General features: G+C 51.3%; 1 pseudogene; it reads right to left on the reverse strand.

The window, feature by feature from the left end:
* Window positions 1–392: 392 nt before the first annotated feature.
* LOC138376545 (rho GTPase-activating protein 27-like) lies at window positions 393–18226 on the reverse strand (annotated as a pseudogene).
* Window positions 18227–22395: the final 4169 nt, after the last annotated feature.

A 22395-nucleotide genomic window follows, 5' to 3' on the forward strand; every position in this document is an offset into this window, starting at 1 on the left:
GGCAGTTGTCTTAGCTGCTTCACGGTCCTCACAGGGCTGGGACACACGGGGTCTTGGTGAAGGACCTCATTCAGGGGAAGGCCCGAAGAAGCCGGGAAGCCCCCTCACCAAATTTCTCTTCCCAGGATGGTCTCTCCCAGAACACTCAGCCGCACACTGTCGCATGTGCACAGGGGGCGACACTGCCATACAAAGCAAAACCCAATTAACCCCAAACAGGACATACCTCAGAAAAAAAAAAATCACATTTTGCGAACTGCCCACGAGGGGTCACCATAGCCTCGGAACCGAGAGGTGAGGACGTCACAACCGCCTGCAGACGCGGGGGAGGCGGAGGGTCTCCTGAAGTCCAGCTGGGTGGCCTCCAGCCACCCCCAGTCGCAGGTCCGCAGTCAGTGCGGCGGGAAGATATCCGAGCACTGTGGCAGGATGCGTTCCACCACCTGGTTCTGGAACACCATGGTCATGGGCATGCTGGTCTCCTGCCTCCCGCCGCAGCAGCGTGGGCCCGAACACGATGGCCAAGCTCTGCACCGACATGCGTTTCTGCTTGCCGTGCTCCATCACCCTGCAGGCGGGCGGGTGGAATCAGGGCCCAGAGCTAGGGGGAGCCGTGGAGGGGGTCCTGCCAGGACCCGCCACCCCATTCCCACCCACCCGTCCAGCTCACCGGCACAGGTGCTGGAAGAGCAGCCGCAGCCTGTCGCGGTTGGGGACAGGCAGCGAACTCACCAGGTCACGAATACAGCGGCTGCGCTGGGCCTGGTCGTGCAACTCAAGCAAGGGAAGGATCAGAGGGAGGGAGTCAGACAGGGACGGAGGAGGAGGAGGGTGGGCTCTGCGAGGGGAGCGGGGTCAGCAAGCGTGGTGGCACAGAGCCTGGCCAAGGCGGTGGCCCCAGGCAGAACAGTTTCTCTCCTGCCCCATCCTCCCCACCTCTGGGCAACTCCCGAAAGAAGAGCTTCGGCGCGCCCGTGATAAGGTGCACGTCCTCCCAGCGTCAGCGTCGGTCTCCCAGGTCCAGACGCTCATTTGGGGCGGAGGAAGGGAGGTCAGGGCCCCTTAGCGCCTTCAGGCCCCGGGGAGAGGCATGGGGACCGGCCTTACCGTGGTCCACCTTGTAGCTCAGCTTCTGGATAGTGGCCAGGTTTCCACTGATGCGGTACAGCCTGTCCATGTCCAGCCCTGGGACGGAGGGAGGCGCGGACCCGGGTTGGGAGGGGTGGGGCTGAAGCCCCTGCTGTGATTCCTACTCAAGGCCTCCTGTTCTTTCCCCACTCAACCCTGCGCCCACCCAGGGGTCTCCAACCTGCAGTCCTGGCAGGAGGCCCGGCCCAGCCCACTCCAAGTACCGCGCACCGCGACCCACCGGGGCTCGAAGCGCAGCACCCGGCTCCGCTGCCGCTGGCACAGTGCGGCCAGCGCGCGGCTGAACCTGATCTGGGGGACAGGCTCGTCAGCGCCGCCCAGCGGCCGTCGCCCGGCCCTGCGCCACCCGTGCGTGCCCTCTGCAAGCCGGTACCTTTGATGTAGCCCTTCTACCGCAGCGACGGCAGGCAGCGTGGGCCGCGCCTGCAGAAACTTGCGCTCTCCAGACTCTTGGGGCCCAGGGTGGGCGCACCTGATGTAGGGGAAAGTAGGACTTTGTGAGTTGTCAGTGGCATCTGGGTTGTTGGCAGGGCAGGCCCCAGCGGGGCATCACCACCCGCTGAGAGAGGTCTCTGGGATGCTCCCCACCCCGTGCCCTGCACACACCGGGACTCAGCCGCGTGTCATCCTCCTTCTCCTGCCAGCTTCCCAGGGCTCACTAGACCTGAAGGCCACATTGCCACTCTCACTTTCCTCCTCCGGGGCGCAGGGGCGGGGGGCAAGTCTGCAGACCACAATCACATAGCTTCAGAGAGGAAGGACCTTGGGCCAGCTGGGGGTCCTTCTGGGGCGGGGCAAGGGACCTGAAATGCCCTCCTAGCAGGCACGGTCCTCAGGCAAAGTGATCTCTCTTCCCTTACCCAGGTTAACTCCCCTCACCTTTACTATGGAACCTCAGCACATTGGCCTCCTTTAGCTGCCTGGAGCCGAACAGGTGTTGGAATCAGTCATCCTGTCCTCCCCTACCCACCTCCCAGTGCCTGGCCCCTCTTCCTGTATTTTCCTCAGCTCCTGTAGTCGTAACCCAGTATGTGGCTTCCAGTTCTGAGCTTCTAATTCCGGCTGGGGCTGGAGTACTGCCGACAACTGCACCAACATCACCTCTCTGGCTCTGGGTTCCTACCTCTATTAATAGAGCCAAAAGCTGCACCCAGTGTTGGCTCATAGGGAATTACGGGTCAAAAACCCCCAGGTCATTTCCAGGTAAATAGTTGTCAGAGGGGACCTGCCCTATCTCTACTTATACAATTGATATTTTGAACCTAAGAAATGGGAGACTCTTGAAATCAATACTTTCAAACTTTACCTTCTAGTTTCAGCCTGCCATTCCAGCCTGAAGTTGGTTCCCAGAATATTTACTTTTCCTCCTGCCTCCCTCAAAATGGGAAATTCCTCTAGGGTGAGCTCCCCACCGCACGTGGAGAGGGTGCCTGCAGGGCCACCCCCAGGCTGGATTCACAGATGACAGAGGCAGTTTCTTTAGCATCCTGCCATCCCAGCCATGCAGGGGACACTGCATTTGCAGGGAGTGGCGCTTGCCCACTGGTGCCATGGAGCTCCCTGTGTCCCACAGTGGCACAGCTGCCCTGTATAACAGCTGGCCACCCCTCCCTAGTGGCCCTAGAGACCCCAGGCCCTGCCTACCAGCTCCTGGATGCCATGGGCAATGGCCTTGTGCCAGGTGTTGATGATGGTCTGAGTCATGCTGGATCAGGTACTCCGAGCCATTGCGACTCTGTAGCTAGAGGGACACAAATCACTGGGTCATCTCTGGTTCCCTGAGTCTGCCCTGGGTGTTGGCACCAAGGGAGGTGGTTACAGAGATGGAGGTGACCTGTCCCCTACTCCCAGGAACTCAGAGCCTAATGGAACCAAGGGCTTCCACCACACTTAAAGCAGTGGGTGACAGCTTCTCTGTGTTACAGATGACCAAACCAAGGCTCAGTGAGTTTTAGCAGCTTCCTCATGGGCACATAGCTAGTGGCAATGGAGCGCAGATCTGCATGGCTCAGCTGTCGGGGAAACTTCCCCTGCCCCAACCCACCTCCACATGAGCCCCCGCAGGACGTGGCGGCCCTCACCCAGAGCACTGGCCTGCAGAAATCTAAGGAAGGGAAGCTTCCTGAGAGACAGCCTCGGCCACTGGAACTGACAGGGAAGGAGATGTGGGGAGAGAGAATTTGAAAGCGGATCCCAGAGGAAGCGAGTGTCCTCCGTGCCCCTCCCATATGCTCACTGAGGACCTAGAGTGCTGCCCTCTTTTAGCAGCCAGGAGTCCCCACCCTCTCTCGACCCCCAGCCCACTTTACTGAGATGCAGAAATTCGAGAAGCAGAAATTAAACAAAATGCCAGAAGAAAACTGGCTACAACAGGCCTGAAGCTCCAAGCCCTTTCTGAGTGGATGGATCCTCCGTAGCCTCTGTCTCTGAGGACCAAGCTCAGGGTTAATGTCAATGTTGGGCAGTGCAGCCCCCGCCAATCCTGCCCTTTAGGTCCAGTGGGAGAGGCAGCAGAAACTGTCTCAAACAAGGAACAACTTCTAGCATCAGAGAGGACTGTCTTTCGACTGTCCTTCTAAACTCATACATGAACACTATTAATATTTAAACTGCTTTAAAAATGAAGAAAAAAAGAAAAACGCATGTTCCACCCCTCCACCTCCCTTGCAATGACTAGAGACCCTTGAGCGGCGGCCAGCACAGCCCCACTGTGATCTAAGCAGGCAGGGGCCCCGCTGGGGATGACCCCAGAGAGTGGCTTAATGACACTTCTAAAACAACCTCCATTCTCCGTGGCAGCTCTCTCAAAACATAGTCAGCTCGTATCTGAAAGTTTCATGCAGAAGACAAAGCTGTTCTGCAGATTCGTTCTGGTTAAAAAAACAAAATGTGGCCAAGCTACATAGCTACCCAGCAACGTACTGCAGGACACGTCGATCCTGCCGCACACACAGGCAGGCTGAGGGTACTAGCGGCTCTTGGGGGACTGATACTAACGTTTTCTGTGGCTTTGGGGTAACTAGGAAGACCTGGTGTGGACATCTCCTGGGCCCTAGTAACCCATCTGTCCTTGATGATATAGAATTTGGGGCTGTCTCTTGAGGAATGTCCTGGAGTGGCCTACAGGCCACCTGGAGTGGAGAGAGGGTGGCCACCAGCTAGCCAGGAGGCAGGGGGTTCCTTGACCTCCACTCAGGACTGTCAGCCTCCCCTTGGCCTGAGCAGCTTCCAACAGCACCATCTGCCTCCTGCTCCTGGCCAGCACAGACAGCTCAGAAAGTCCTGCTCCGACACTTTCATCAAAAGCCCGCAGATGACCTTCATAAGAGAACTGTTGGAAGGCTGTCCCTTGAGGTCAGAGAAAGCACATGGCTAGCAAATGTGATGTCCCTCCTCCACGTGACACTATAGCAGACATTGCTAGTTGATCACAGAACCCTACCCTGCCAAGCCTGGAGAAGGCTCCAGAATTCTCAAGGTAGCTCCAGATCAGAGTAGCTCACGAGACGAAACCAGTTTTCCAACTCTGCTCTGTAGATATCCTGGTTCTAGAACTGAATGAACCTTGGTGAATCATCAGAAAGCTACACACTCAGGCTCCTTGCAGAATGGCTTTTTCTGAGCTGAGGTACAAGGTTATGCTTTTGGCTATCATCATCATATAGTATCCAACAGCCCTGAGACTCCTAACTAAACCTCCAGGGAGCTCTTTTGCAGACACTGGCCTCATGCCTCTAGATCCCATGTTTGTGGAGCTACACACTAGACATTTTTTAAGAGCTAAGGTTTAGACTGGGTGCAGTGGCTCACGTCTCTAATCCCAGCACTTTGAGAGGCTGAGGCCAGAGGATTGCTTGAGGCCAGGAGTTTGAGACCAGCTGGGACAAAAAAGCAAGACCCTGTCTCTACAAAAAATTTTTAAAAAATTGGCCAAGCATGGTGGTGTGATGATGGTGTGTGCCTGTAGTCCTAGCTACTCAGGAGCCTGAGGCAGCAGGATTGCTTGAGCCCAGGAGTTTGAGGTTGCTGTGAGCTATGATGATGCCATGGCACTCTAGCCTTGGTGACAGAGTGAGACTCTAACTCCAAAAAATAGAAAAAGAAAAGAAAAAGAAAAATGAGACAGCACGTGAACAGTGAAGGGCGTGCCGTGGGAGGACCCTCGCCTGCTGGGGGAGCCTGGCAGCCCGTCCACCGCCCTGGCTTACCGACTGGGGACCCAGTCCAGTGGGAAGCTGGGCTCTGGCCCAGGGGCAGGATGGGGACCCGGGGAGAAAGAGAAGGTTGCCCAGCCCGTCAGAGTAAGCACCAGGCCAGGGAGCTTCCTGCCTCAGGTTGGGATGCTGCCACCATTCTAGCGGCCACTATTCTAGGCACACAGGGTCTCATCTCGCAGGGGCCTCTACTTCTCACCACGCTCCAGGGCAAGGACGAGTAACTCAGCTCCTGGGGAGGGAACTGCAAAATCCATGGCCTTGAGCCCTGAGAATTCCAGCCCCAGCTCTTCCCAGGTGCTCCTCCTTGTGGCTCGCCTACAGTGAGGGTCCCTGGACAACAAGACGACCCTTCCCTCCTTCTGGATTTGCCTTTGGGGACCCAGGAGAGAGAGGCCCCCTTCAGCTCCACTGTGTACTCAGGGGTGCAGAACCTGGAAGGCTGCCTCTGTGGGACGGGGAGGAAGGGTGGGCAGGGTCACAGGGAGCCCTCAGCTCCGAGGGGCCTGCTACCACACTGTGGCTGTAGGGACAGGATGAGGTGGCTGGGTGAAAGGGACCCAACGGTTCCTGGAACTCAGAGATCCTGCTGGCTGGCTTGTCCCTTGCTGCCTGTCCGCCCAGGAGACGGATGGAAGGAGCAGAGCCCCGTCCCTGTGAGCAGGTGTGTCCAGCCCCAGCCTCCCCGCCCTCCAGCCTCGAGCTGTCCACCCTCAAGGACTGCTCCCCATCCCCGAGTGGCTGAAACTGCTTGTCCTGGGGTGAACCTGCTGTCGTCACCTGCTCCCTGCGAAGGCCCAGCTCCTTGGACACTCACAGACCGCTGTCTCAGATCTGGTCTGTTCTAAGCCAGATAGGGCGGCTGGGGGGGGGTGTCCCTGCCCTAGGGGCCTGGGCCTCACCAGGCCAACTGCAGTTGGGGTCTGTGAGTCCTTGAAGAACGTCAGGACACCATCCTTCAGCACCGGCCAGGAGGCGCTCCAGTGCTTCCTCCTAGATGGGGGTGGGGAAGCAGCGGGTGGGCAGGACTTAGATTTGGTCTAGGCTGAGGGCCCCTCCTAGCCCCAGGAGCAGGGCACCCGACTGTGAGGGGTGGACTCCCAAATCTAACACCTGGTAGCCAGGTGACCTTGGGCAAGTCACTTTAATCTCTCGGTGCCTCAGGTTCCTCACAGGACCTCTCATGAGGTCACTGTGAAGATTAATAAGAGCCTGGCATGTGGGGAGTGAACTTCATCTTTAAGGCCCACCCTGCCCTGGTCTAGGTGCAGAGGGGCTCTCCCGGGAGCCGCTTTCCCTTTTCCACCGTCCTGGTGCGATGCGGCACCCCTGCCTTGTCCAGGGTCCTGATCTAAGAGAAGGGGAACGAGCAGGGAGTACAGAGGGTGAGGCATGGGGGGCAGAGGCCAGTCTGCCCCTCGGCTGCAACCCCCTACGGGCTGAGCCTGTGTCTCCACTGAACGCTCCGTACCAGCCCAGCCTCCTGGCTGGAGCAGGTGGCGCCTGCTTCCCGGCAGCAGCGGCAGGAGAGATTCCTTCCCACTTCCCAGCCTCACCCACCTCTGGGGGCTAGTGCTGGGGCCATGGGGGAGACAGATGTGTCCCACCCTGTCTTTGCCTCCAGGATCTTCAGAAACTCCCCGTTTCTTCTGTGGTGGTCCTGCCAGGGCCTTCATGCCACCCCCTTACCTTCTCCTCAGGAGGGCTGGCCTGGGCTGGAGTGTCACTGTCCTGGCTAGATTTGTGCATGCTTCGAGGGGCAGGGACAGGGACCTGGGGAGGAAGACACTGTCATATATAGTCTCGCCCTCTCTCCCCAGCTGGTTACCTGGGGCAGCTCCGACCAGACGGAGGAGTCGTCGGGGCTGTAGAAGTATTGTTTGTTTCCCGTGCTGGTCCTCCAACCTCACCCGCTGTGGGGAGCGGGAGGATCAGGGCCCCCCACCTCGTGAGAGGAGAGAAAAGGCTCCCTCCAACCGGTGTCCAGGTCAGCAGCAGGAAGCTCGGAGAGGCAGATGCAGGCGACTCCGAGTCTTGGGCTGGCTTAGGGTCTGCGTGGGAGCTGCGGTTTAGAGTGCCAAGGGGAGCTCGTAGTGAGGAGAGTAGAGGGGAGCCACCCGCAGCTGTCTGGGTCCACCTGCCCACTGCCCCTACCTGCTCTGGGGTGAAGTGGTTGGTGTAAAGCTTCTGCTTGTCCTGGCTGATGTGACAAGACCAGCCGGGGTGTGTGGTGAAGGGAGAGGTGGGGCCGGGCTCCCGAGGGAGCCCAGGGGGAATAGTCTTCCTCTGGGTAACTGGTCAGCAACTCAGGGTAGTCCGTCTCGGGAATGGGGGGCTGCAGGGACCAGCCCACCCCTTGCCATTGGGTCCCTGGGGCTGGGTGGAGCAGGGGGCGGGACCAGAGGGATCGCAGATAGCCCCGCCCCTCCCCCTCTGGTCCCTGGGGCGGCCGGGGCCAGTCTCGGCGCATCCCCTCCCAGGCGTTGTCGTCGGTCAAGGGGCTGCAGAAGAACACCCTGCGGCTCTCCTCTTCCCAGCATCGGTTCCACTCGGTCTGGAGGCTCTTGCGGCTGCCCACGGAGGTCGGGGAGGTGGCTGGGATAGCGGAGACCTCAGCAGTCTCAAAGGGCGACTCCCAGGTCGTCACGCCCGTGTCCGGGTTGTAGTACTAGGGGCGCCCAGTGCTGGTGCCTGTGTGCGTCTCACACACCGGGCTGGGGTGGGGGGCCGCGGCAGCGCCCGGCGAAGTGGCCCGAGGCTGCCTCTCTACGTTGGCGCACACGGGCTCTGGGGGTTCGCCCACCTAGGGAAGGAGGAAGGAGACGTGACTTTCAGAGGACCACTGGGGTCACACAGTCCTGACTTGGCCACTTGCCGCTTGGGTGACCTTCAGAAAGTCACAATGCCTCCCTGCCTCAGTTTCTCCCGGTATAAAATGTCTACTCTGCCCATTCCAGAAATTGTAGTGAATATAGAATGAGGAAATGTTCTTGAAAGTGCTTTTCAAAGTATTTAGTGCTGCAGATGGATGGGACAATTGCATTAATTATATTTATTACCAATAATAAGATATCGATAACCCAGATCTCACAGATGTGTACTCACAGAGGCAAGTAAGATGTTGGGCAGGAACAAAGAAGTGGCCTGGGTGCTCCCTGGGCCCAGCTCTCATCGCTTTTTACCGACTAATTCGTTTCTCCCTTCCTCCTTTTCAGAGCTGACTTCTCTGTCCCTCACTTAGACACCAGCCCCCTGCTCGGAAGGCCTTCCACACTCCCTTGATGACAGATCCGGTCCTCCTTCAGCCTGACTGGGCTGGGGCTGCGCCGCCCCTGCCACGGCCTCAGTGCCGGGTGTCTCACTTGGCTTCTTGCTCTGCCGCCTGCGAGAGCACGACCAGCTGTAGGTCACCAACTCGCAACCCCTCTCTAGGCTCACACACCCAACTGCTGCCGGGTGTCCTTTGTAGGCCTGGGAAGATGTCCAAAATCAAACTGTCTCCCTTTCTCGTGTCAGCATCACCTGTTACTCAGGTAGAATCATCTGTGACTCCTGCCTCCTTAGCGTCATCTGTCGCTGAGCCCTGGGGATCCCCGAGCCTGAACCTTTCAGACCCTACCGCTTCACAGGTCACACGGGTTAGAACAGGGAAACGCTGCCACAAGGAAGCCAGCACACACGACAGACAGGTACCCCACGGGGCAACTGGTCTGGTCCCTTGACGAGTCAGCGTCAAGGCAAAGGAAAGGGTGGGGGGTGTTCAAAAGCGATTAGAGAGACAGCCAGAAGCAAGGCACGACCTTGGACTGGATCCTGGTGCAAACAAACCAGGAGAGAGAGAGACTGAGGGAGAGAGAGAGATGGGTTAGGACAACGGAGGCAATTTGACTATAGCCCAGGTCTTAGACAGCATTCAGGAATGAATGTTAATTTTGTCAGCTATAATAATGGTAGGGTGGTTATGAAAAACAAAACATTACTTTTCAGAAATGCATGCTGAAGTTTTCAAGTGTGAAATAGGATGTCTAGAATTTATGACTCCTCAGTGGAAAATAAATAAATAAAATTAGCCTATCAGTTATTAAATGAAGCTCGACCAGATCGAATTCTCCTAGTAAAAGAGTCAGCTCAGGTTTTAAAATGCAGTGATATGATGTATACAAGAAATACAGTTTAAAAAATGATAATGGTTGAAAATAAAAAGATTTATTTTTAATGTAATATAATGTAAAATAAAGAGTGGCCGTATTAAAAATAGAAGGGTAAAATGTAAGATTAAGCACTAAAACACGATAAAGAGAGATGACATGTAGTGACAGGAATGCACAATTCATAAAGACAGAATACTCAAAATCTGCACGCTCCCAAAGGCAGCATCGTTAAATATGAAAAGAAAAAACTAATGAAAGCACCAGAAGAACTTTATAGGGGAAATTTGAGAGGGAGGTTTAATAAAACTTCATCAGAATTAGCGTAAAAGACAAAAACCAAAAAGGATACAAAGGAAGTGAAACTTTGAATTATACATAATCAATAAACTTAATAAACTTGATTTGATACATGAGGGACCTTTTATCCCTTAAATAGAAAGTGTACATTTTTTCCATATGTCTATGAAAAACTTAGAAAAAAATCATTTACTTGGCCACAAAGAAATTAATAAATTTTAAAAGCATAATATATACAAATCTAGAGAAAACAAATGCTTTTGTAGTAAAATATAAAATGACCAAAATTAACTAGAGAACTAGTAGATACTGGAATAGATCTAATTAACACTGAGAAAAAAATCTGCCACTGAAAAAGCCCCGGGTCCAGAGGGTTTCATGGGAGGGAATCGTAGAGACCTTTAGATTTTACCTCTGGCAACACTTTCCTCCTCCAGGAGGCAGCCCTAGAACTTCCTCTGCCAGCTAGATCCTGCACCCAGCAGACACGCCACCACATCATATCACAACCACAGCATATCGCATTGTCACGTCGTGTCATGTTCTTCCCATGCCCCAGCGCCTGGCACTGACCACCCGTGCAGGCTGACATTTCAGTACTGATGCCCGTCCCCTCCCACCGCTGGACTCGGTCAGCTCTAGGAAGGGCAGAGAAAATAGGTGCAGAGGGAGGCTGACTGCTGGGGCCCAGGAAGGAGGAGAGGAGGTGGGTGGGCTTGTCAAGGGCCCATCTCAGGAGGCCTGGGGCTGCCAGGAACCAGAGGCTGATAGGCGAATAATGAGGCCGGGGCTCCAGGGAGATCCCCAGAGGACCATGGGGCCACCTCCCAGCCTGCAGGGGACAGAGGGGTAGGTGGGGAGAGCTCCGGGTGGCCAGAGCTATGTGGGGTGGGGGGTGACCCAAGAACCTGCTCTCTCACAAGCCAGGTCACAGTCTGGGCAGCGGGGCTCCCGGGCCCTGGGGCAGCAGGTGAGTCACGGAGAGGGAAAGTCAGGCCAGGTGTGCGGAAAGCAGCCAGCAACCCAGGGCTGCCCTAGCTGGGGGGGCGGGGAGCTCCCTGGAGTCCCCTCAGCTTAGCTGCAGGGCCTCTGCTGTTACCAACCCCACTTTCCAAAGGCCCTTGGCTGGCCCCGAGAGAGGACAGGTGGATCTGTCCCGAGGCCAGTTGCTGTATCTCAGACACGGCCACCTCGGGCTTCCCTTGGAGTTTGCCCCAGGAAGTGGGAGCGGGTCTGCGATCCAGAGAGGAGGGGTCACCAGGTGAGTTTTTGGACGGGATAGGGAAGGGCCTGGTGGGGAGTCTGGGGGAGGGGGGAGGACAGGAAACCGTGGCCGCCTCCTTCCCCAGGTGAGGGGTCCACTCACAGTACCTGGAGGAGGGAGGACGAGGGCCCTGGGCTCCTTCCTGTGCAGGCCGCCTGCTCAGGTGCGGCGCCTCCTGGGCTGTTTGTGTAAGAAGTGGCAACTGGGCCATAACTCTTCCTCCCAGTGGCCAGTGTCCGGCAGCAGCAGCGGGCTACCGGCCAGCTCTCCTGCCTCTGGGGTGGGACGGTGACTGCACCCAGAAATAAGGACTGTGGTCTCGGGGGAGGGGCCTCAGAGGCTTTCACCAGGCTTCCCTGGCTCCCTGAGTGGCCACCTTGGAGGAGAGGTGTCCACCCAGCTCACCCCCCTCCTCCATCTCTCCCTCCTCAGAAGCCTTTGCTTCTGCCCTCTCCTGGGATGTCAGATTCTCCTACTGCACCCTCAGCTGCAGATAGCAAGGTCAGGGTTTGGAATTCATGGCCACGACAGGGCTGGGCACATAGGGGTGTGCAGAAAAGTGAGCACTTGTTTGCCTTTGGCTTGTACTGTTCTTGCTGAGGGTAACAGGGTGGCTAACTCTGAAGGCCACCTGGCTGAAATAGGGCCCAGAACTGACCTGGACACAGCCACTTCCTGGCTGTGTGACCTTTGGCCAGTCACTAAACCTCTCTGAACCTGTTTGTACTCAGGGCAAATTGGGGTACCTATGCCTGCCTTCCAAGATGCCGGGAGCTTAATCCTGGGTGCAAGCCTTTGAATGAGAGCCCACGGGACTGTTAGCTCCTTTGGGACTGTGTCTTATGACGCTTTGGGTCCCCAGTGTGCAGCAGGGTGATCAGCACACACCAGGTGCTCAGTATGTGCTATTTGAGTGAATGGTGAATGACAAGGCTGTAAAAAGCTGTACATGGCAGAGGCTCCTCTCTTCTGGGGGTGCCCTGGGCCTGCCGAGTAGCCTGCCCCAAGCCCTGAGCTGATGCCCTGCAGACAGGCACCCTTCACCCTCCCAAGTGACCCTGGTCGCCTCCCTCCTCACATCCTTGCCTCTCTGTTCTGGGCCCTCCCTCATCTTTTCTCCCAGGATCCCCTCTCAGCAGCCCCCTCCTCCCCATCCTCAGCCTCCCAGTCTCCTGGCTCTTGCCCATCCACTTAAACTTGGGAAAGGCTCCACCCTCGGCCATATAGCGGCTCTGGCCAGTTGTCTACATGCCGTTCTCATCCTCACCTTCGCGCCTGCCTTCAGCAACTGGAGATGCCAGGACCTGGGGGATCGCCTACCTCCTTGGTTTGGGCTCTTAGGTGCTGGCCCCTGGGCAGACTTACAGAGCCCTGGTTCATGGTCAAGGGCTGCCTCACCCCTCCTCAGCACACACTCTCTGTGCACACTGTCCAAGGGCAAGGCCATTCCCCCACCTCCAGGGCACAGCTCAGAGGGGCAGGCACACTCCCACCGTCACCAGGACAGAGAATGTGCCTGGGAGCGCGCCACCAGGAGCCTGCCCAGGAACGAAGGGGCGCTGGGGGAAGGAGAGCTGGCATCCAGCCACCTACCCCAGAGAAGCTGCCTGCCTGCTGGCAGAGCCACGGGGCACGTGGCCCCACCTGCATCCCGGTCCGACGGGTGCTGTTCCCCACCCTGGCCACCAGGGAGAGGGCTGCCCCCGAAGAAACCCCAGTGAAGGCTGTGCAGACCCGAAGGGAAGCGCACTGAGGGGGACCCCAGGTCGTCTGAGGGGACCGCCCGCTACTGCCCGGCGCTTCCGCGCCCCGCCCCATTTAAGGGTCGCCACAACCCTGATCCTTAGGTACAGTGCTTACACTCGGGGACACTGGGCTGGGGCAGTTAGGTGGCTCAGCAGCAGCTGGCAGGGCACCCAAGGGAGTCAAATCCAAGCCTCTGCCCCTCCCTTTGGGCTGAGGAACAAACCGAGACCCCGACAGGAAGTGAGCCCCCCAGAAGTGAACGGCCCGTGGGAAATCACGCCCCTGGCGCAGGGGTCAGACGGTTTCTGCCCATCTTGTTTTCCTCAGGGCTCCCCTCCCTGAAAAGTTGCTAAAGTTCGAGATGTCAGGGCCCCGGGAAGGATTCTGAGGATGTAAGTGTGTTTTTAAAACGTGCTCTATTTTCAATTTCCCAAATTAACACAACTGGACTCGGAAGAGAGAACCCTCCCTCCTCACCCTTACCATAACTGGCCTTCTTTCTGAAACAAACTCATCGAGAGGTTTTTGGTTTTGATTTTTTCAAAAAAAAAAAAAAAAAAAAAAAGAAAGAAAGAAAGAAAAGAAAAGAAAGAAACTGAAATGTTGGAAACAGCCCAAAAGGGAAATGGATGCCTGCCATTCACATCCATCTCGTCTGAACCCCCAAGCTCCCGGGAGGGAGGCGAGGCCGCTGGAGCCAGTGCAGGGCCGCAAGCCCCACCCCACGTCCAGGTGCGTTTCAGACTACAGATCGGCTGCAGGACAGCACACACCCGCCAGAGGTTACATAACCTCCCGGCAGGGCTTGGGCTGCACACTGCGATTAAGTTTAGTTGCATTTCTGTAGCAAAACATGAATATTCATGCCAAGTGTGATAAAGACTGTCAACATCCTCATATTGGTTCAAATGAAATTTTGTCACCGGGTGAATTACAAAATCCTTTGGGCTTCCAGGGAGCTTTGGCACTTGGGAATTGCAGAGAAGAGATTGTGAGCCTGTACCTCTCTCATTTTGGGTTTGGAGAAAGTGAGTTCGCCCGAAGTCGGTGAACACAGTGGCGGGCGTCTAGTGGGACGTTAAGCTGAGCAGGTCTCCTCGCACCCCGGCTTCGTGCAGGCGCGGCCACCCGCCCCCCTCTACCCCAGCGCCCAGCTGTGCACCTGCTGCTCTGGGCTCTCCTCCCACTGCTGGCCTTGCACGTCCAGGATGGCCTCATAGACATTCTCAGAGTCTCTGTGTGCCAGGGGCAGTGGGCACAACCAGGAGCCCACCACGCTGCAGGCCTTGTAGCGGCTGGGGCTCCTGAGGAGGCCGGCAGGAGGCACTCGGTGGTGCCTGCCAGGTCGTCCAGGGACCGACTGCGCTGGCTGCCTGGGTAGTGAGGGCCGCACGTCTGGGCAGGCCAGGTGCCAAGTTGCTGCGTTTCCTAGGGCAGTCTTCTCTTAATTAATTTGTTGGGGGGTTCCCTATAGGGCCACTCCAGTCTTGGGGAATTGCCCCAGGCAACTCCCACTCAGGACCCCGGTCACCCAGGGCTGCCAAGGCTGGGAGGTGATTAAGATGCCCCTTCTCTTCAGAGCTGAGGAACTCAGTCTCTCACTTATCTAGGATCCAAAACAACAATTCTTAGTAAAAGAACCAGCTCAGAGAAAACCAAGACCATCAACCAAAAATGGGAGGTCCGGAGCTCAGGACCACTTACCAGTTCCACCAAAGGAGAAGCTCTGAGCGGAGGGCCCAAAACGGTCATGCCGGTACCTGGCGCCGACTTTGTGCGGCTCCTTTGGTGGTCTTGAGTCTTCTCTGAGCCCCACGTCTGGGTGTCAGTCTTGTCAATGGAAAAAAGCCAAACTCTGTAAAATAATTTTAAAGAGATTTACTCTGAGCCAAATTTGAGGGCCATGAACTGGAACCACTCCCAAGAAGCCTTGAGCAAGTGGACTCGCTGTGGCTGGGTTACAGTTTGGTTTTATACATTTCAGGGAGACAGAGGTTATAGGTAAAGTCATAAATCAATACATGGCAGGCATACATTGGTTTGGCCCGGAAAGGTGGGCCATCTCAAAGAGGCGGCTTACAGGTTATAGATGGATTTAAAGATTCTTTGACTTGTAATTGGTTAAAGACATGGAGCTTTGTCTAAAGGCTTGGAATGTTTTAACATAGTTGCTGTTTATCAGAGATGAGCCACTGGACATAGATTTGTTGTGTAAATAGAGGACCTGCAGGTTTGTCTTGCATACCCTTAGGCCTGTCAATGGGTTACAAGGGATGTCCCCAAGAAGGGAGTGTGGCATGATGAGGCATGTCTCACCTCCCTCCTCCTGGCAGGCAATTTAGTTTTAGGATATTTCTTTGGCCATGAAGGGGTCCATTCAGTCAGCGGGTGGGGGGTAAGCCTTAAAATTTTATTTTAGTTCACACTTAGAAACATTTACTCTGAGGCTGCTTCACACCCAAGGAGAAATCAAGGAAATCAACTCACACTCGATATAAATTTCCAAATATTAAATCCTGTGTCTTCCCGCCCCACCCCTATTTCTTATTCATTAGCAGAAGAGCTGAATCATGATGATTTACATAACTGATAAAATTTCTATTGCTTTTTTCTCTTCTTGGAAGGAAGGTGTTTTGTGATCCATTATTTGTTTATATCTAAATTCATTTTGATTTGGCTTGGTTTCGGTTTCTCTCCTTTGTTTTCTTTACTTCTGTCTTTCTCCTCTTAATAGTTTATTGTCTAATCCACCGGCTTTTAGGTTTTATCTTTGATCATTTGCGAGGTAGCCAAAAGAAATGACTGACACTTTTCCAGGAGACTAACAAGTAAAGAAAGTTGGCATGTAAGAAATAGTAAATCTTGAAATTTGGGCACCATGGCTTATGCCTATAATCCCAGTTATTTGGTAGGTTGAGGTGGGAAGATCCCTTGAGGCCAGGAATTTGAGATCAGCCTAGGCAACACAGTGAGACCCTGTCTCTGAAATAAAATAATAATAGCAAATCTTAAGAAATGAGAAGATAGAAGGCTGGGTGCAGTGGCTCATACCTATAATCTTAGCACTCTGGGAGGCTGAGGCAGGAGGATTGCTTGACCTCAGGAGCCCCAGATCAACTTGAGCAAGAGTGAGACCCCATCTCTACTAAAAATACAAAAATTAGCCAGGCATCATAGCACGCACCTGTGGTACCAGCTACTAAGGAGACTGAGGCAGGAGGATCACTTTAGCACAGGGGTTTGAGGTTGCAGTGAGCTACCATGACATCACTGCACTCTAGCCAGGGGTAAGAAAGTGAGACTGTCTAAAAAAAAAAAAAAAAAAAAAAAGAGAGAGAGAGAGAGAAGATAGTATAAGTACCCGTGAAGTTTGGGTTCTGAGTTCTACGTATTCCTGGCATCCATGTTCCCACCAAATCTGACCAGATGGTATAGTGGTCCCAGCTGGCTCCCTTGGATCACATTGCCAGGCCACTGGGATCACTGAAAACACAGCACAGTTTAACGAAATAAAAATAAACCCTTTGACAGTCTTCTGCATGCTGAATACTCTATGTTCGTGCCTTTCAGAAGGCATGGCAGCTGCTTGAAACACAGAGATGTGGCAACACCTTCATATTTACTTTAGGATTCAGAGCTCCCCCAGGACTAGCAAGTTGCAGGTCCTATAATCAAATTGTATCTTGTGTAAGGCACAAAAGCACTCAATATTCTTTCCCTTTGTTTCCTTTTCTGTGAAGAGATAGGCATGGCGACCCAGACAAAGGCTTGCCCTGGAGCTGGCACAGGATCCAGACGTGACATGCAGGTAAGATTTCCAGGACGCGCTTCAGCAGCTGCTGGCTCGGTCAGCTGGCCCGCAGTGGCGGCCCACCATCAGTGAGGCTAAGTTTTCAGGACTTCCCTGGGGCAGTGCAGAGGAAGGGAACCCAAGGAGGGTGAAAGACCAGATCGGCCAATGACTTTCATGGGTATTTAGGACTCAGTACTAATCGAAGTGTTTTGAACCACAGGATATTTGGGAGTGGCTAATTGGTCACAGTAGCCTTAGAAATGAAACAGGTGAGTAGTCTATGCTGGATCTATTTAACAGCAGTAATTTAGGTCTTGTTCCAGTTATCTATTTTTGTATAACAAATTGCCTCAAAACTTAGTCGATTAAAACAACAATCATTATCTTGAACAGCTCTGTGGATTTTTTTTCTTTTTTGTAAAAGACATATGACATAAAATTGACTACTTTAACCATATTTAAATGTGCAGTTCTGTAGCATTAATGACATTTACAATGTTGTGAAACCATCAGCACAATCCATCTACAGAACTCCTTTCGTTTTCCAAGAGTAAAGCTCTATGCCCATTAAACACTAACTTTCCACCCCCGCTCCCCTACCCTCTGGCAACCACCATTCTATTTTCTGTGTCTATGAATTTGCCTATTCTAGGTACCTCATATAAGTGGAATAATATAATATTTGTCTTTTTGTGACTGGCTTATTTCATTTAGCATAATGTCTTCAAGATTCATCTGTGATGTAGCATGTGTCAGAATTTCTTTCCTTTATAAGGCTGAATAATATTCCATTATATGAATATACCACATTTTGCTGAATGGATAAATTCATGTATCCATCAATGGACATTTGGGTTGTTTCACCATTTGGTTATTGCAGATAATGCTGCTGTGAACACTGCTGTACACATATCTGTTCAAGTCCCTGCTTTCAATTCTTTTCAGTATATACCCAGATGTGGAATTGCTCAATCATATGGGAATTCTATGTTTATTTTTTTTTTATTTTATTTTTTTTTTTTGAGACAGGGTCTCACTTTGTTGCCCAGGCTAGAGTGAGTGCTGTGACGTCAGCCTAGCTCACAGCAACCTCAAACTCCTGGGCTGAAGCGATCCTCCTGCCTCAGCCTCCCGAGTAGCTGGGACTACAGGCATGCACCACTATGCCCGGCTAATTTTTTTTCTATATATATATTTTTAGCTGTCCATATAATTTTTTTCTATTTTTAGTAGAGACGGGGTCTCACTCTTGCTCAGGCTGGTCTCGAACTCCTGACCTTGAGCGATCCACCCGCCTCGGCCTCCCAGAGTGCTAGGATTACAGGCGTGAGCCACCGCGCCCGGCCTATGTTTAATTTTTTGAGGAATCACCATACTGTCTTCCACAGCAGCTGAACCATTTTACATTCCACCAGCAATGCACCAAGGTTCTAAATTCTCTACATGCTCACCAGCACTTGTTATTTTCTGGGTTTTGCTTCTTAATGGGTGTGAATGTGGGCAGTTCTTGCTCGGGGTCTCTCAGGTAGCTGTAGTCAGATGGTGGCTGGGCTGAGATGGCTGCAGTAGCCGGGGCTGGTGGGCAGTGCTCCCTGAATGCAGCCCCCCCCATGTGGCTAGTTCTGGCTTCCTCACAGCACAATGACCTCAGGGTAGTTGTACTTCTTATATAGCTCCTGCCTTCCCCAAAGGGAGTATTCCAAGACACAGGAAGTGGAAACTGCCAGTGTCTTAAGATCTAGGCCTAGAAAATGGCATGAGGTCACTTTCACTGTATTCTTTAGTTAAGCTCTCAGAAGTCTGCACAGTTTCAAGGCGAGGGGACATAGAGGCTACCTCCCAAGTGGAGGAATGTCGAGGAATGCCAAAGAATTGGTGGCCATCCTCAGTCTGCCCGACGGAATCATCACAGTGGGGAATCGTGGTCTCTCATGAATCTGAGTCACAGACCTGAGGTATGTCGGTTGCAGAGGATCCCAGATCCTCCTGAAGAAGTTCCCTGTGATGTGGCTTCAAGTGTGTGCTGCAGTTTTCTTCCAGGTCCTCCCTAAAGAGACAGACATTCACTGCAGAAGGGGAGATATTCATCCTTCCAGTGTGCTACTTAATACTGGATTTTGAGTTAGCACATGTACTTGGATACTCAAAATGCCTTTGTTTCTCCTGCTTAAGGTAGGGGCTTCTGGATATTAGAGGACTGCGGGAGCTGTGGCCCAAGTCCTCACAGTAGGCTCAGCAGGTCTGCAGACATGCTAGTGGTTATCCCGCCATTCCTAAATGTGTCATTGGAATAGATGTCCTCAGCAACTGGCTCCTGCCATGTGGGGTGAGGGCTTTTATGGTTGGACAAACCTGGGGGAAACTTCTTCATTAAGTGAGTGAACCCAAAGCCACTCCCCACCCCTGAAGGGACAAGTCACCACCAGTGACTTGGAAAGTGAAGAGGCACTGATTCTGATCACAGCCCCACTGACAGTCGCCTAAATAGCCTGTGAAGAAGGTAGCTGAGTCATGGGGAAATCACTGCGGATTTACAATAATCAGGTTGTGGTTCCAATGCAAGTGCTGTTATGGTAATTGTGGCATCTCTACTGGAGCAACTGGCACAGCTTCTGGCACCTGGCGTGCAGCTATTTGTCCAGAAAATGTTTTTTTGTCTGTGACAATTTGCAAGGGGCAGGCACTATCAGCACTTTAGCTCTTTGCATAGCCTTTCAGAGGTTATCCTGATGTCCTAAGGAATGTCACCTGGTTCTTTGCAAAGGTGACATCATGCTTTACAGACTGGGTTACAAAGATAGGAAAGTACTGTAGTTAACAGCTGAATACTCATATCGGATTGTTACAGAACTTTTCAAACAGAACCTGAACCTTCAAAAAACTTTTGTCCCCACACTTGTCTTAGTTGGCCTCTCCGCAGCCTCTCACACTCGTGGCCACTCCTGCATCATGAAGCGTTCTCTCCCACTGTTCTCAGCACACTTGGCCCTGCTGGTTCACTTCCTGGGATTCCAGGGGTCCTTTGTCATTCTCCTCCACAGATCAGTCTTCAATGTGGCAATTATATGTTGGGGTTCCTCAGTGCTTAGTCCAAAAGCTCCCAATCTTCTCCCCTTGCTAATTTCTTCCAGGTCCATGACACAATGATCTTTGGCATACAAAATTTGCCAATAGTAGACATTTTATTTGCACACTTTTTGCACCCAGTTCTGTATTCTCTTCCTGAGTTTGTGGAATCCACCATCTTTGAGGCAGAAATCTCCTCTCCTATAGAAACTTAAAATCTTCTTTGTTTTTCCAGCTTTCCCTGCAGCCTAAGTATGGACACATGACCAAGGCACTGCCACATTTTTTTTAAGCTTTTTTTTTTTTTTTTTTTTGAGACAGAGTCTCACTCTGTTGCCCAGGCTAGAGTGCCGTGGCATCAGCCCAGCTCACAGCAATCTCAAACTCCTGAGCTTAAGCAATCCTTCTGCCTCAGCCTCCTGAGTAACTGGGACTACAGGCATTCACCACCTTGCCTGGCTAATTTTTTTTTTCTACATATTTTTAGTTGTCCAGCTAATTTCTTTCTATTTTTTGGTAGAGACAGGGTCTCACTCTTGCTCAGGCTGGTCTCCAACTCCTGAGCTCAAATGATCCGCCTGCCTCGACCTCCCAGAGTGCTAGGATTACAGGGATGAGCCACCATGCCTGGCCCAGTGTCATGTTTTTAACTGGCGCATAGTGACTTACAAATCAGTACGTCACTCTGGAGTCCATCTGGTGAGCAACAATGGTGCTCACCAGATGGGCTGCAAACCCAGATGGCTAGATCACTTAATTGTGGAAGAATCATTTCCTCTTTATTCTGTTTAAGTAACAGGAAAAAATAATCTGATCAAAAATATTATCTTACTTAGAAGTAAGAACTGTGAAGTTCAAGCAGTTCTGGGGGGTATGTTTTGTGGTCATGGGAGGTTGTTCCTGAGATGAGTAAAGACTGAGCCAGAAAAATTCTATGTTTAATACATTTTATTTTGTATTTTTTCAAATTTTAAAATGAGAAAATGTATCTTGTATATAATTTACCTTGATCTATGTTAATAATTCCCTTGTTTTTCCATATAACTTTACCAACCATGTATGAGCCCTAATAAATGATTTTGTTTTGAAAAACTCAGTTCAGAGCACAAACCCAGCTACGTAGTGAAAGAATGATATTGTCTCTATTATACAAAGATTTTCAGGAAAATAAAAGCTGGACAAGGTCTCTAAGTCATATCAGAATCTTCTTTTTCTAGCTTCTTAAGGTGAAAGCTTAGAAATGTGTTTTCTTTTCCTTCTTTCCTTTTTTTTTTTTTTTTGCCAGTATGTTGCTATGTTGCCCAGGCTGGTCTTGAACTCCTGGACTCTAATGATTCTCTGACCTCAGCCTCCCAAATATCTGGGATTACAGGCCTGTGTCTCCCTACCTGGCTACAAATATTACTTTTCTAATATAGTGGTTCAGTGATCTAAATTTCTTTATAAAAATGCTGTAAATTTCTCTCAGTGTACTGCTGAGTTTGTGTGCTAACAGATTTTGATATGTTGTGTTTTCATTTTCATTTACTTAAAAATGTTTTCTAATTTTTTTTTAAAAAACTTTGACTCATGGGTTGTTTAGAAGTAAGCTGTTTAATTTTCAAATAATTGGAGATTTTCCAGATATCTTTCTGTTATTGATTTTTAATTTAAATCTATTACGGTCAGAGGATAAACATACTTTGTATGATTTCAATTCTTGTATTTTATGGCCCAGAATATGGTCTATCTTGGTGAATATTTTATGTGCACTTGAAAAAAATGTATTCTACTCTTGTTGATTGGAATGATCTATAAATGTCAATTGGATCCAATTGGTTGATGGTATCATTCAGTTTTTCTACATCTTTGCTGATTTTCCATCTACTTGTTCTATCAATTGCTGAAAGAAAAATATTGAAATGTCCAAATATAATTGTGAACTTAATTTTTTTTCTTTCAAGTCTATTAGTTTTTTTCTTTTTGTATTTTACGGTGGTTTTCATAGGTGCATATTTTCTTGGTGAATGAACACTTTTATCATTATGTATTGTTCCTTTGTGTCTGTGGTAATTTTCTTAGTTCTGAAGTCTACTTCGTCTGATGTGAATTTAGCCACCCTAGAATTCTTCTGGTGAGTGTTTGATGGGTGTTTCTATGGTATATCTTTCCCATCCTTTACATATATGTCAGTCTTGTTTGGGTTTGCATTTGTCTTATGATGGCTGAGATTGAACATCTTTTTGTATATTTAAGGACCATATTTATATCTTTGTGTAAATTGCTAAACTTGTGTCATTTGTCTATTTTTTTTCAGGTTTTTGATCTTTTGTTCCTTCAGTTTTTAAATAGTGTTTTGTATGTGAGGAAGATTCGCCCTTTGGCTGTGATATATACTATAATATAGTATTTTTCTCCCCATTTGCCAATTGTACTTTAAATTTAATTCCCACTTGGTCATGGTGTATTATTTTCTTAATGTGGTGTTGAGTTCTGTTTATAAATATTTTATTTTGAAATTTTGCCTCAATTTTAATATGAGATATTGGTTTGTAGTTTTATTTTTCAATATTATACTTGCTTCTTAAAAGAATCAGGAAAATATCCTTCTTTTGTTCTGGAACAATTTAGAGACTACCTTATATTTGAAGTTTTGGTAGAATTTCCCTCTGAAACCATCTAGGCCTGGTGCATTTCATTTTATTTAATTTTCAAATTGATTTGCATAGAGGTCTT

Source organism: Eulemur rufifrons, chromosome 28 (genome assembly GCF_041146395.1).
Source record: "Eulemur rufifrons isolate Redbay chromosome 28, OSU_ERuf_1, whole genome shotgun sequence".
Classification (NCBI taxonomy): domain Eukaryota; kingdom Metazoa; phylum Chordata; class Mammalia; order Primates; family Lemuridae; genus Eulemur; species Eulemur rufifrons.